The sequence below is a fragment of the Sinohyriopsis cumingii genome, chromosome 1 (genome assembly GCF_028554795.1).
Source record: "Sinohyriopsis cumingii isolate HCF-2022 chromosome 1, ASM2855479v2, whole genome shotgun sequence".
NCBI classification, from domain to species: domain Eukaryota; kingdom Metazoa; phylum Mollusca; class Bivalvia; order Unionida; family Unionidae; genus Sinohyriopsis; species Sinohyriopsis cumingii.
In genome coordinates, this window is record NC_142961.1 from 12,780,782 (window position 1) to 12,794,621 (window position 13,840).

Below are 13,840 nucleotides of genomic sequence, written 5' to 3' on the forward strand. Positions count from 1 at the left end.
CTCAGTCTGGTATTGCAGGACCAGATAACGTGTAAGACAATGTCACCAGTTTGAGCAAGAAGCTGTTTTGGTAATGGTGAGAAACTTACAAAATTCAGTCCCTCTGCAGGCTATGGTGAGAAACTTAAAATTCATTCCCCCTTCAGGCTATGGTGAGAAACTTACAAAATTCAGTCCCTCTGCAGGCTATGGTGAGAAACTTACAAAATTCAGTCCCCCTTCAGGCTATGGTGAGAAACTTACAAAATTCAGTCCATCTGCAGGCTATGGTGAGAAACTTACAAAATTCAGTCCCTCTGCAGGCTATGGTGAGAAACTTACAAAATTCAGTCCCCCTTCAGGCTATGGTGAGAAATTTACAAAATTCAGTCCCCTTTCAGGCTATGGTGAGAAATTTACAAAATTCAGTCCCCTTTCAGGCTATGGTGAGAAACTTACAAATTTCAGTCCCTTTGCAGGCTCAGGGATAGGCCTGATGGAAGCTTATGCATTTTGTAAGAGGCAATAGAAGCAGCATTTGTTACCATGGATATGTCTGGTGATGATGTTCACATGCCAAAGGCATAATATTTTTTTAAGATAATTATGTTTATGTAAAAAAACTGACTTTGTATTTTATGCATTTTACCTTTTCTGACTTTAATTTTATTTTTATGCATTTTTGGGTGATGCCTACACTTATTCTACATGATATAGCCAAGATTATAATGATGTTCCATTAATCCCTTTAAACTACAAGTACATATTTACATATATAAAAAATATTGTCATAATATCTGTATCTATTATGCATCAAATTAAATAACAAAATATGTCTCAACACTTTCATAAAATATAATTAAGTATAATAGTTTTATTCAGCTAATTTAATCTTAATGTTTTAAAAGTACATTTGTAATAATTTATGCCTCTTTATTTCACTTTTTTGTTTATGTTGACAATCCCCATTTTCTGTTTCTCTCCATCAGTAATTTGGTTTCTGTGTAAAATATCTTTTTATAAATGTGTCTTTTATAAACACTTGTCAATCATCATTTTATATCCACATCAATTGGTGTCCATATTTGAATATTTTGTCTATTTTTTGTCCTGCACTTTTTCTTTGTCCTGTTCCTTCAGAAACTTGTGATGGGTTGAGCTCCAACCTGTACAAATGTTTATATTCATATCTAGGTTAATTTTAGTCTACCGTTTTCTACAGGTATATTAAAGTTATTGCCAAGTTAAACTGTTGAATAGACATTCCAAAAAGTATGTTGTTGTTATTGTTGTTTTAGGGTTTAATGCAATTTTTCAGCACAAGATAGGCTATACATGGCAGCCGGTATCAATGGTGAGGAAGAACCCTGAAAAGAACCACCAACCCATGAGAAGCGGCAAGCTTTCTCACATACCCACATTGGCCAAATCCAAAACTTGAACCCACGCAGACAGAGGTGAGATGGCAGTGGTCTCTAATGGTGAGCGCTTTGGACCACTCTGCCACTTTGCCCCCCCCCCCAGTATGTTATCTCCCTTTTATTGGTAGCTTTTCTGAGTCAAGGTGCATCCATGGGACAAGAGACTCAAAAACCTGGCAATACTGTATATAGTGCACTAAATTAATTAGAACATCATTATTTATAGATGTTTGAGCTCACGTTATTTGCCATGCTATCAAATTAGTGATATTGATGTTTTCTGGCTCTATAAGTTGTCAAGAGTTTATTCCAATTTTGTTAAAAAAAAGGATTTCTATAACAAGCTGGACCAATAGGTTACAAAATTCAGATAAACAATTTAAATAGATGTATCAAAACTGAGTTTGGCCTTGAAGATTATTGCCAGTCAATTGTACATTGAAAATACTAGAATAAAGATAACGACTAACTTCATGAAATTGTGAGTTCAAGCCTTTCATGGGAAAATTTTAACAAAAATAGAAATGGCTTTTGTCTGTGATAAAATGAGTGTCTGAAATATTGCTGTAAAGTTTCAATTAATTGGATATTTGCAGGCTTCTTTTTGATATCATTGATGTAAAAAAACAACTGCCAAAATGTCTGACTGTCACAAATTAAAGAAAATTTTTGTTCAAACAGATTGTTTCAAAAATACCAGTATATAACATTTTCATTAAACTAACATGAAATGCTAATGAAGCAAACTGATGGTCATTATAAGAAGTTTTCTGGCAAATATAATATCCTTGAGTGATATTAGTAGTGAGCAACACCATGTCTGAATTACATATTGTTGTTGTTGTGGGGTTTAATGCCATTTTTCAGCACATGATAGGCTATGCATGGCAGCCAGTATTAATGGTGGAGGAAGAACCCAGGAAAACCCCGGGAAGAACCACTGACCCACAAAAAGCTGCTGGCAAGCTTTCTCACATACCCACATTGGCCGAATCCTAGACTTGAACCCACGCAGACAGAGGTGAGATGGCAGTGATCCGTAATGGAGAGCGCTTTAGACCACTCGGCCACTCGGGGCCCTCTCAATTACATCGAAGTAGTAGTAGTTGCACATAACAAGTAGTGAATAACACCTTGCACATAACAAGTAGTGAATAACACCTTTCACATAACAAGTAGTGAATAACACCTTGCACATAGCAAATAGTGAATAACACCTTGCACATAACAAGTAGTGAATAACACCTTTCACATAACAAGTAGTGAATAACACCTTGCACATAGCAAATAGTGAATAACACCTTGCACATAACAAGTAGTGAATAACATCTTTCACATAACAAGTAGTGAATAACACCTTGCACATAACAAGTAGTGAATAACACCTTGCACATAACAAGTAGTGAATAACACCTTTCACATAACAAGAAGTGAATAACACCTTGCACATAACAAGTAGTGAATAACACCTTTCACATAACAAGTAGTGAATAACACCTTTCACATAACAAGCAGTGAATAACACCTTTCACATAACAAGTAGTGAATAACACCTTGCACATAACAAGTAGTGAATAACACTTTTCACATAACAAGTAGTGAATAACACCTTGTCCAAAATACATCAGAGAAGTAGTAGTTGTGGTGGTGGTGAACAATTCTTTTAAATAAAAAACAGTGCAAAATGAGAAAACAGTGTACCTTACAAATTTCATCACAAATCCTGGACCTCAGTATTCTGAATATTTGACAAAAAATTAAATCTAATCTTGTAAAAAGTGAAATAATATATAAATCTGATTACATTCATGTTGTTTTTGACATTTGGCACTCCTTCAATCCATCTTAACCTAAGGACTATAGGACTTTCGATATAAGTGATCATGATAAGATCCAAGATATACCAACTACTGTATTATGTATGAAAGTAGGCTATTTTCTTTCATATATCTGTCAGCCAAGTCTTTAAAAATAGCAGTGTTATTAATTTACTTTCTATAACATCAATGGAAGTGTCTACTCACTCTTGACTCGGTACTCTATGTCACCTGTGTTTGTTGTCGAATTCATCAAGGTAGAGATTAAACCTAGTGCCTGATACTTTTTGGCAGAGACACTTATATTCTGAATGTATGTTGTTAAAATTATTATTGTTATTATATTATTGTTCTTGTTATTATTATTATTATTATTATTATTATTATTATTATTATTATTATTATTGTTCTAGTTATTATTATTATTATTATTATTATTGTTGTTGTTGTTCTTGTTATTATTATTATTATTATTATTATTATTATTATTATTATTATTATTATTGTTCTTGTTATTATTATTATTATTATTATTATTATTGTTCTTGTTATTATTATTATTATTATTATTATTATTATTATTATTATGCAAATGTAGTAGTATCTCCTTGTCACATTCAGTGTACTGAACTCATGACCTGATTGGAAGTGATTCTTTTCTTTCTCACTATCTTCCATGCAGGAGCCACTAACTGCAAACAGTAATCCTACATACCATCTATAGGAATAAAGTGATGGTAAGCATGTTTTTTAAAAAAAATTGAAGCATTTTCCATTTCAGCTCAATACAGGGCAGTATTTTTTTGTCTTCTATTTTCTTATACATCAATCCTTTAATATTATGGTTAATTTTTGTCCTTGACTTTTTCCTACAAAAAAAACTGTTGTGTTCATTGGAGGATTTTACATCTCTGCTTCAGAATATCTAACATACACATTTAATATTTTTCCCAATAATTATTACCCCCCCCCCAATCATCCACCATCCATCCCTGCCAAAGAAAAATCAAATTAGGTACATTGTAATTCAGTTGATGGATAGAAATCAAATTAGGTACATTGTAATTCAGTTGATGGATAGAAATCAAATTAGGTACATTTGTAATTCAGTTGATGGATAGAAATCAAATTAGGTACATTGTAATTCAGTTGATGGATAGAAATCAAATTAGGTACATTGTAATTCAGTTGATGGATAGAAATCAAATTAGGTACATTTGTAATTCAGTTGATGGATAGAAATCAAATTAGGTACATTTGTAATTCAGTTGATGGATAGAAATCAAATTAGGTACATTGAGTTTGGTCCTTTACAGGTTGTACACCACCATATTGTACATCATCTGGTAACAGTCGTTATTGACGACTTCTTCCTAAAACAAAACAAAATGACCAATGCAAGCATCATTTTACAGTGATAATTCTGGCATAAAGGCCTTCCAAAATGTTTAGTGGATGCTGATCCATCTTCATGACCACCTTGACTAAAAATCAGATAGTTTCAGATCATTCCTGTGCAAAGTCACTGAACAGAATTTGACCATATTGGACAGAAAGCATCCTGGCATGATGGTCTTTCAGGTTTGTTCAAATGATGACAATACATTGTCAAATATGGTCACCATTACAACAAAAAAAACTTTAAATGATTTCTCATACGATGCTTAAAGGAATTTGACCATATTAAGCAGAAAGTATTCTGTTCATCTGAGCTCTCAAGTTTATCAAAATAATGCTGATCAACCAACAAATGTGGCCACCATTGCTAAAAATATAAAAACTTGTTAGAAACTTTTCCAAAACTGCTGAACAGAACTTTACAAAATTTTGACAGAAAATTCCTTGCATAGAGGACATTCAAGTTGATATAATTGATGCCCATCTGCCATTAGGTATTACCAATGTTACTTAAAATTTTAAAAATGATTTAATGACTTCTCAGAAACTGCCCAGCAGAATTGGACTAAATTTGATAGGACTCTGGTATCAAGGGCTTTCAAATTTATACAAACAGTACCACTTTGCCATCAAATAGGTCCACCATTGTTTAAAAAAAAAGGAAAATCCCAGAAATTACTTCTCGAAAACCACTGAACAGAATTTTACTAAATTTGACAGTGAGCAGTCTGATCTCCATGTAAATGGATTTGAAATTTATACAGATGATGCCAACTTGCCATCAAATATGGATGCTGTTTCTAAAAACAGAAGACTTTTAATAACTTGTAATAAATAAAGCGCATAAAAGAATTTGACAAGATACAAAAGCCAGAGAAACTTTGAAACAGCCATTTTCACTGATTTCAATCAGCTACATCAGAAGACATTTCTTGGAAAAGCTTACTACTGTATTAGATTTCTTAAGCAGCTGATATCAGCCAGATGAGTACAATCTCAGTCCAACTTGGGCCACTTGGTAGAGACACTTGTTTAATATTTGCTGCTCTCTCTCTTGCATTAAACAAGTTCTGTCATTATTCTAATATGATCTTTTATCATTTTTGGTATAACTTATGAAGTGTTTTCCAATCTCTTGTGGTGGGATTGGTTTTATCTAACATTACTGAGGTTGTTGACGTAAAGTCAGTTTACCAACAGGCAACTTCTTTTGAAGTAAATAAAAATCCTTATCATTCCACATGGTTGAGTTTGACTTAATAGATATATCCAATTAAATATGCAAATGGTAGTTATGCATCTATTTGAATGCAGTTATTTCCATTCCTCCAAATGTGTCACAGCTCTTGACTTCCACACCTGAACGCAAATGACTTTATGAGAAAAGAATCCATCTTCCATTGAAAAGAAATATTTCCTATGTGCTTCCTTGGTAAATAAACTACATCACGTCAGTACTTCATGATGGCTGTGATATTAAAGGTATTAAGTTGCTTGCACAGCAGGTTGTGGAATGACTTAAACATGATATTAGATCTGTCAGCTTAACAAATTATTAAAATTATTGTAATTTTTGTTTATCACAAGGCTGCCTTTATTATGTTAAAAATATTATGAATTATTGAATGTTCTGTAAGTCAGTGTTACTTGAACTGGTAATACTGAGAATACCTCAGTTTGATTTTTGCTAACCTGGCTGTGAAACCAGGTGAACTTTTGGTATAGCCCTAAGTCCAGTGTGAAACATCTCTTGTGCATCACGCTGCAAAACATTGCTTAGTTTTTTACTTCTCAAAAACTGTTTAGCTAGTTAGGAATGTTCTCAGGTCATGCTGTATCAAACTTATTTCTGTGGTGGCTCCACTTGCAACAGTGTGGCTTCCATAGCAACCATAGTGTAAATCTATTTTTCACCTCCTCTCCAGAACAGATTGGCCAATTTTTATCAACTTGGTAGGAATGTGTCTTGGTACATAATCGCTGTCAAATTTACAACTGGTGAAGCTCCCATGAAGCTGGTGAAGCTCCCATTTTGATGGTGTGGCCTCCCAGCAACCAATTTTCAACCAATTTTAATCAAACTTCATAGCAATGATTCTTGGTACATAATCGCTGTCAAATTTACAGCTGGTGAGGCTCCCATTTTGATGGTGTGGCCTCCCAGCAACCAATTTTCAACCAATTTTAATCAAACTTCATAGCAATGATTCTTAGGACATGTTTAATAAAGGATTTGATCTAGGTAGCTCATCTCGCAATGATGTGGCATCCTTAGCAACCAAACGGAAGACCTTTTTTCAACTTCTGAAGAATTACTGAGCCAATTTTATCTAAATTGGTATGAATGTTTGTTGGGACATGCTCTGTCAAGATTTGTTTTGGGTTGATTCCCTGGCAATATTGTATCTTCCATATTAACCACTTGGAAAATCTATTTCCAGCTTTGTCTCCCAAACAACTGAGCTTTGTTAGGATATCTCTATCAGAATTTTGTATTGAGTGACTCACCTAGCAATGGGTTGGCTTTTGCTACTACATGTAGGTGGAAAACCTTTTGTTGGCTGAATCTTATCTAGAATGGCTGAACCAATTTTGATCTGACTTGGTAGGAATAATTGTTAGGACATGCACTGACAAAATTTTGATCTGACTTGGTAGGAATAATTGTTAGGACATGCACTGACAAAATTTTGTCCATGATGGCCCCCATAACAACAATTGGCTTCAATGGCAAAAATGTGGAAAAACTAGTTTCAAGATTGTTCTAGAATGGCTTAGCAAGTTTTTGTCAATCTTGGCCATAACATTTTATTTTTCTCCTTAAAACCTGTTCTGTTTAAACTGCATTTGAGGTGGCTTCCAGCAGTGTTGTGGTCTCTTCTGCAACCAGGTGGAAAACCTATTTCCAGCTTCTCTAGAATGGCTACATCAATTGGGATCAGACTAGGGGCTAGGTTGGTTGGTTGTTATAGTTTTAATACCATTTTTCAGCACAATAGGCTGTACACAGTGTCCAGTATATTTGGTGGAGGAAGAACCAGAAAACCTAGGGAAGAACCACAGGAATCTACTGGCAAGCTTTATCACACACCTATGCTGGCCGAGCTTGAGACTCAAACCCACGTGGACACAGATGAGATGTGAGTGATCTGTAAATATGAGCATCTTAACTCATTAACCCCTGGAGGTTTTTATCGGTTTCGCCTGAAATGCGAGTAGGAAACACATTTTGCAGACTACTTCTGAATACATTCTAATACATAGACTTTCAAGAGATTTTCCATTAGCCTAATGCCTAGTTATATTAGAAACATTGTTTTTCATTGATTATTTTGCTCGTGCATGAGCAGAAGGGTAAAAGATTTTTTGTTTTTTTTTGCTTAATGGACCCATCATTTTCATATGGAGACCACTCTTTATTCAAAATGCACACCTTATCCTACTTTTTGCAAAGGTTCACCTGTCTGTGTGCAGTTCAGACTGATCTGCCTTAGATCTGAGGCCAAAAAGTCTAAACTCTGGACACAAAATTGGATTATGACCATGGGCAATGTTTGGGTGGAAAAAAAACGTGTCACAAAAATTAGGTTTTTCCCTCTGTATTTTGTAGTGCAACTAGAACGTCCAGATTATTTGGTATCATTGTAGAGCTACATCTGTCTACCTTTCAATAATACCACCTACTTTAGTGTATCCTACGTGACCTTGATGCTACAGAGCTAAACAGTAGGCTGCTACCTCCTACCATGTAAACTCGGCGCCAGGGGTTTATGAGTTAAATGACTCAGCAACCCATGTAGACACAGATGAGATGTGAGTGATCTGCAAATATGAGTATCTTAAATGACTCAGCAACCCAAGGGTAGGAGTGTTGTTTATACATGCTCAATAAAACTGCCAAATGTGGCTTCTATTGCACAGGTTTGGCTTCCATAGCAAGCATGTAGAAAACCTAATTTTAAATTTCTTCTTCAAAACAGCCTTTCTCATTTTGAATATTTCTTACAACATGATCAGCATTTGACCTGGTTCAACTAGCATTTGTGTGACTTCCATAGCAACTAAATGCAAAACCTACAAATAAAATGTATCTCCCATCAGGTACATCAGATATGGCTATTGTTACTATTATTTGTCAAAAGAATTAGCATAGAATGATAATGTCTCCCAAACTGCTTTAACTTATCATACCAAAGGTGATTAGTATAGTCCTACCATGAACACCTTTCACATTCAAACAAACAATGCCATTGTACCATCTAGTCCAGCTAAAGTTACTCAGAGTAGAAATACAGTTAAATGGCAGATGCCACCAGTTTCTACCAGATTGCTCCAAATTATCCCAACATGGATATTCTTCAGCTCAAGGCACCTGCCTTGTTACTATATTTGTCTTGTGGACTAATAAATGCCAGATGAGTGATATCAGGCCTACATGAGCCTCTTGGTAAAGAATGTCAATAAGTATATGATCTTTTTTACTTAAACATATGTTCTGAGAGACATGATAGCAAGATCATTCATTACCTATGGTAATTGTTCTTTTTTTTTTGTGCATAAGGGTCCATATGATTGTTACCTGACTTTTTAAAATAAATGTTGGGGGCATGGTATTTGGGTTTCCATCCATCTGTGCACTGGTTTATTTTTAACTTTGTCTATATGTCACACTTTTTTTGTCCAATCTAAATGCTGCTAGTTACATTGATAAAACTCGGTACACTTAGAAAGCATTGCTTAAGGGGGTATTGCACACCAAATTCAGGGTCCTTTCTACCCAACAGCTCTATAGCTGTTTGAAATAATGTTTTAAATTCATTATACTGGACTATCTTATTTTAACATCTTCATCATCTCTTTTTAACAATCTTAGATTCCAATTATGGATTGCATTATATTTAGAAAAACTGTTCGTACTTTAAAAATCTTAAATAATTTAGTGACAGAGTATCCCAATGTTTTTAAGTTTGTAAGGAACATTAGCACTAAGTGTACATGATCAAGTGCAATGATTTATGTAGACAACTAAAAATTGAAAACAGTTTAGTTTAAGAAACATATTGCTTAAATCAAACAGATTTATTAAACAGTTTGCAGCATTATGTTAAACAAGCATCTAATGTTTCACCTTTTAAGAAATTATGTCTATAAATATTTTGATGAGCAGTACTTATTTTATGACTGCATAACATGTTTACATGGTAGCTGTGATATATCTATGTGATAACAGTGTGTTAACCTTGTATAATTTGTATTAACTTCTGTTATATTTATAATCTTGTATGCAATACATGTCAACTTTGTTGATTCTTTACTAATTACGTGTTTGCTTGTTTTAATTGCACAGTCAAAATGTTAACTAGCTGTTGGTTAATTATGTCACCCTAGATAAATAAATGATGTTATATTATTATTATTATTATTATTATTATTATTATTATTATTAGAATTAAGGCCACCAAGTCATGGTACTTACCTCTTTCCCTTCAGCTTTATGATTCTGCAACCCCTGCCGATGAAATAAATTAATTGCCTTGTTCAAATTAATGTTTTCAAAGAAAAGGTCAAAGTTCCTGAACTTGGTTGTCAAAACTTGTCCCATTTTCATACCAAAAGCTCAAAATATGTCCCTTGCCAAAAACTAAAAACCTGTCCCATACCAAAAACTCAAAACTTGTCCCATTTTCATACCAAAAAACTAAAAACTTGTCCCATACCTAAAACTAAAAACTTGTCCCATTTTCATACCAGAAACTCAAAATGTGTCCCATTTTCATACCAAAAACTCAAAACTTGTCCCATACCAAAAACCCAAACTTGTCCCATACCAAAAACTCAATAACTTGTTTTTCATATGCAAGATTTCTGGCACACTGTCGCAAGCAGTTCTGGCAAACTTCTGACACAATTGCTACAAGGTTGTTGCTCACAGTTTTGCAGTTTTGACAAATTTGTGGCACTTCTCATACAGTTTTGACAAGCTTGTGGTACACTTGTGATACAGTTCGACAAACCTGTGGTACTTCTGATACAGTGTTTACAAACTTGTGGTACACTTGTGATACAGTTTTGACAAATTTGTGATACACTTGTGATGCAGTTTTGACAAACTTGTGGTACACTTGTGATACAGTATTGACAAACTTGTGGTACACTTGTGATTTAGTTTTGACAAACAAGTGCATGTAGTGAGGCTGAGTCACAAAGGTCTGGCTCACTTTTGGTTTCATCTGAATTTTGTGATCTGCATTGTTCTACTTTTAGTAACTTGGCAGGTTGACTAAATAAATTATGTATTTAACACTTAAAGCAATATTGTGTTAATAGATTGCCCATCTTTCCATTCATAAAATTTAAAACTTGCACTGAAACAGAAATCACTGAGAATATAAAAGCTATGAATATGGTTTTATTTGTAAATTTAAAAATTATTCAGTAGGGGTTACCAGAAAATGTACACATCATAGGAGGAGAGTGCATAGTTATTGCAAAAATATTGCGATCTCAGCTTGTTTATGAATATGTCACCAGTTATGCATATCTACAGTGTTACATTGGATAAGTTCCTTTGTGTCCATGAAGAAAAGTTAAAGTAAATAAAGTACAGGTTGTACTTGAATTACAAAATACCCATAATATAATGTAAAACTGTTTCCACTACAAGATATATTTTTTATTTTTTCACAAGTAGTGATCAAAACATGCATTGATTGAAGAAAAGGTTTCAGCCAATGTTCAGGTCCATCTTTGAAACAAATGTGATCTATTTTGTTACAGTAATCAGCCTCCCAAAAAGCAATCACTGAAATTGCTGACAGATGGCAGGCTGGTTATGACTCTTGGTGAGCATGTTGGCGAACATGAAGACAGTGTCATTTTGGGATCTAACACTATCAGTTAAACAGAAATATTCTTTAACCTAATTTTAGTTTGCCAGTGCATCAAGACAGCAGGTTAGAAAGATGCATTTTCAGTGGAGGTAAAACCCTCACCACTCCCGACCAAATAAACTTCTACATCACACTCATTTTGGAGGAATTATAATGTCCCTATGTAGAAAGCTTCTAGACCACAATATTTTTGCCTAAGAAATCCTCGAGATTGAAAACGCCATGAGTGCAGAGGCTTAATAGTGACATAATCTGAAAAAAATTACAGGTGTTCAGTAAACATGGTCAGTTGTGTTGAAACTGCACTAACAACTGTGTCTTTGGTTGTCTTAACTTTTGACTCCATGGTAAGATTAGCATATTATTAACAATCAATGCCATGAGCATTACGGTTGCCATGACAAAATCTATGTCTTGGCTGAAGTCAAACTTAATACAAGATTATGCCATATGTCAAAGGCAATGCTTGATAACGCTATCTCTACAGCAGAATTCAAGATTATACTCGATGAATATGACCAAATACTTGGTTCTTGAAATGAAATAGGGCTGAATCAAACAACAGCAACCTCATGGCTTGAGGCCTCACCCCCTCAGTACTCCTCTGCTGTATGATGCATCCTTCCAAAAAAGGGCACAACAATATAAATGCGGCTGTAAAGAGGACTACTTTTGCATCTGCTTTTTAGCACCTTTAGCAGAACTGTATCTGCCTCATGATCTGTTGTCTTTATTTGAAATGATCAGCAAGAGAAGGTTGTGAACTATTGCTGTAAACATGTTCGTTTTGATGAGCCGCATATATATCCAACATCAGAACCAAGGCTGCTAGAACCACAGTCGTTGAAGGCACCAAGGCATTAATAAGAAAGCAGCCAGTACACATTTCAGCTAATGTACCTATTATAGCACATTAAAATTGTAATTAATTTTAAACCATCTAATGTCTGAGGGGCAATATCTCACACTTCTATTTTTTTCATCTGACTGAATAAAAACGTTCTTCTCATTATCACGACATACTTTCAAAGACAGATACAGAGACTAAAGAAGCAACACCATGACCAGAGGGCTGTAAAATTGAGTCCGATGATGTGGGCGATTTCTTTAATAACTGGCAAGACCTGATTGTAAAAAAAAAACACACAGTTTAGGCCAGCTTCATGGTTTGCTTAGTATATAACGTTTAAAACATATCTACAGTGGTGGGAGTAGACCCAAACAACTGTTTAATTACGACTCAGACGATGTCATTTTTATCATGCTAATAATAACATAATTTCATTTAGCCCAACAGCAAAGAGTATTAATGTTGCGTGCTGGAACTAATAATGTAAAACTATACTCAGTGAAATTTCAATGAACTGTTGTCATATCAAAACCTTCAATGTCTGTATACTGATTTATATACCTCATGTACAACATTATAGTTCCCAGTTAAGTGGTTATCTTCTCAATTAGTTTTACCTGGATGAGCACATATCAAAGTGATTGTATACGCTTTAATTTTCTGCATCAATAATAAAGTTCCTATAAATCAAAACTATTTAGAAAAGTAGTTACTAACATACACATAAAACATGTCATCCAAAATTCAGTGGAATCCTTGGTGGAAACAGTTCTTGTAAAAGAGTTTGATAATCCTCTAAGTCCTGGGCAAAGTCATTAACTTTCTTCAAAACGGAATATATTGCAACACTGAGGACAAACACCATGTCATAGTTTTATATTAGTTCTTCAGAGGAATGCCTTTCTTTTTGAGGAAAATGCCATACTTTTGCGAACTGTATTTACTGATAAAAAGTGAAAAAGAACTCATTCAGTCACTAAAAGAAACACGCCAGGTCTTGAAGAAGTCTTGTCTTGAGGTGACACTTCTTTCACGAGTGTTTTTTAATCCTCTATGTCTTCATTGTCTGGAAGAATTATTTATGGTACTTCAGACTTGATCTCTTCAAATTTTGCTGTGCATCTGTACACAGTGGTTTAAAATTTTCTTTCTGGTCTCGCAAATGTGAAAACTCTGCATATTACGTGATGTTGATAATCCTTATTGTCTCTTGGCCTCTTCTCCTTCTTCTCAGCAACATGTGGTCATCTCATGTTGATTCAAAAAATTTATTTGCATTAGTTTTACACATTCTCTCCCTTTATATATATATATATATATATATATAGAGAGAGAGAGAGAGAGAGAGAGAGAGAGAGAGAGAGAGAGAGAGATTTACAGAGTCGTTTGAAAATATACTTCACATACAACTACAGCCTACTCCAGTCCAGATAAAATTCAAGATATTTGCTATGACTGTCAGGATAAAGGACATTGGGGTTCACA

At 34.4% G+C, this 13,840-nt stretch overlaps 1 long non-coding RNA gene across 1 annotated transcript; it reads left to right on the forward strand.

The window, feature by feature from the left end:
• Positions 1-3,740: 3,740 nt before the first annotated feature.
• Positions 3,741-10,028, forward strand: LOC149806427 (uncharacterized). The gene is made up of 2 exons (XR_016420217.1): positions 3,741-4,428; positions 4,509-10,028. It is a non-coding gene; the product is annotated as an uncharacterized LOC149806427 (long non-coding RNA).
• The last annotated feature ends 3,812 nt before the right edge of the window (positions 10,029-13,840 follow it).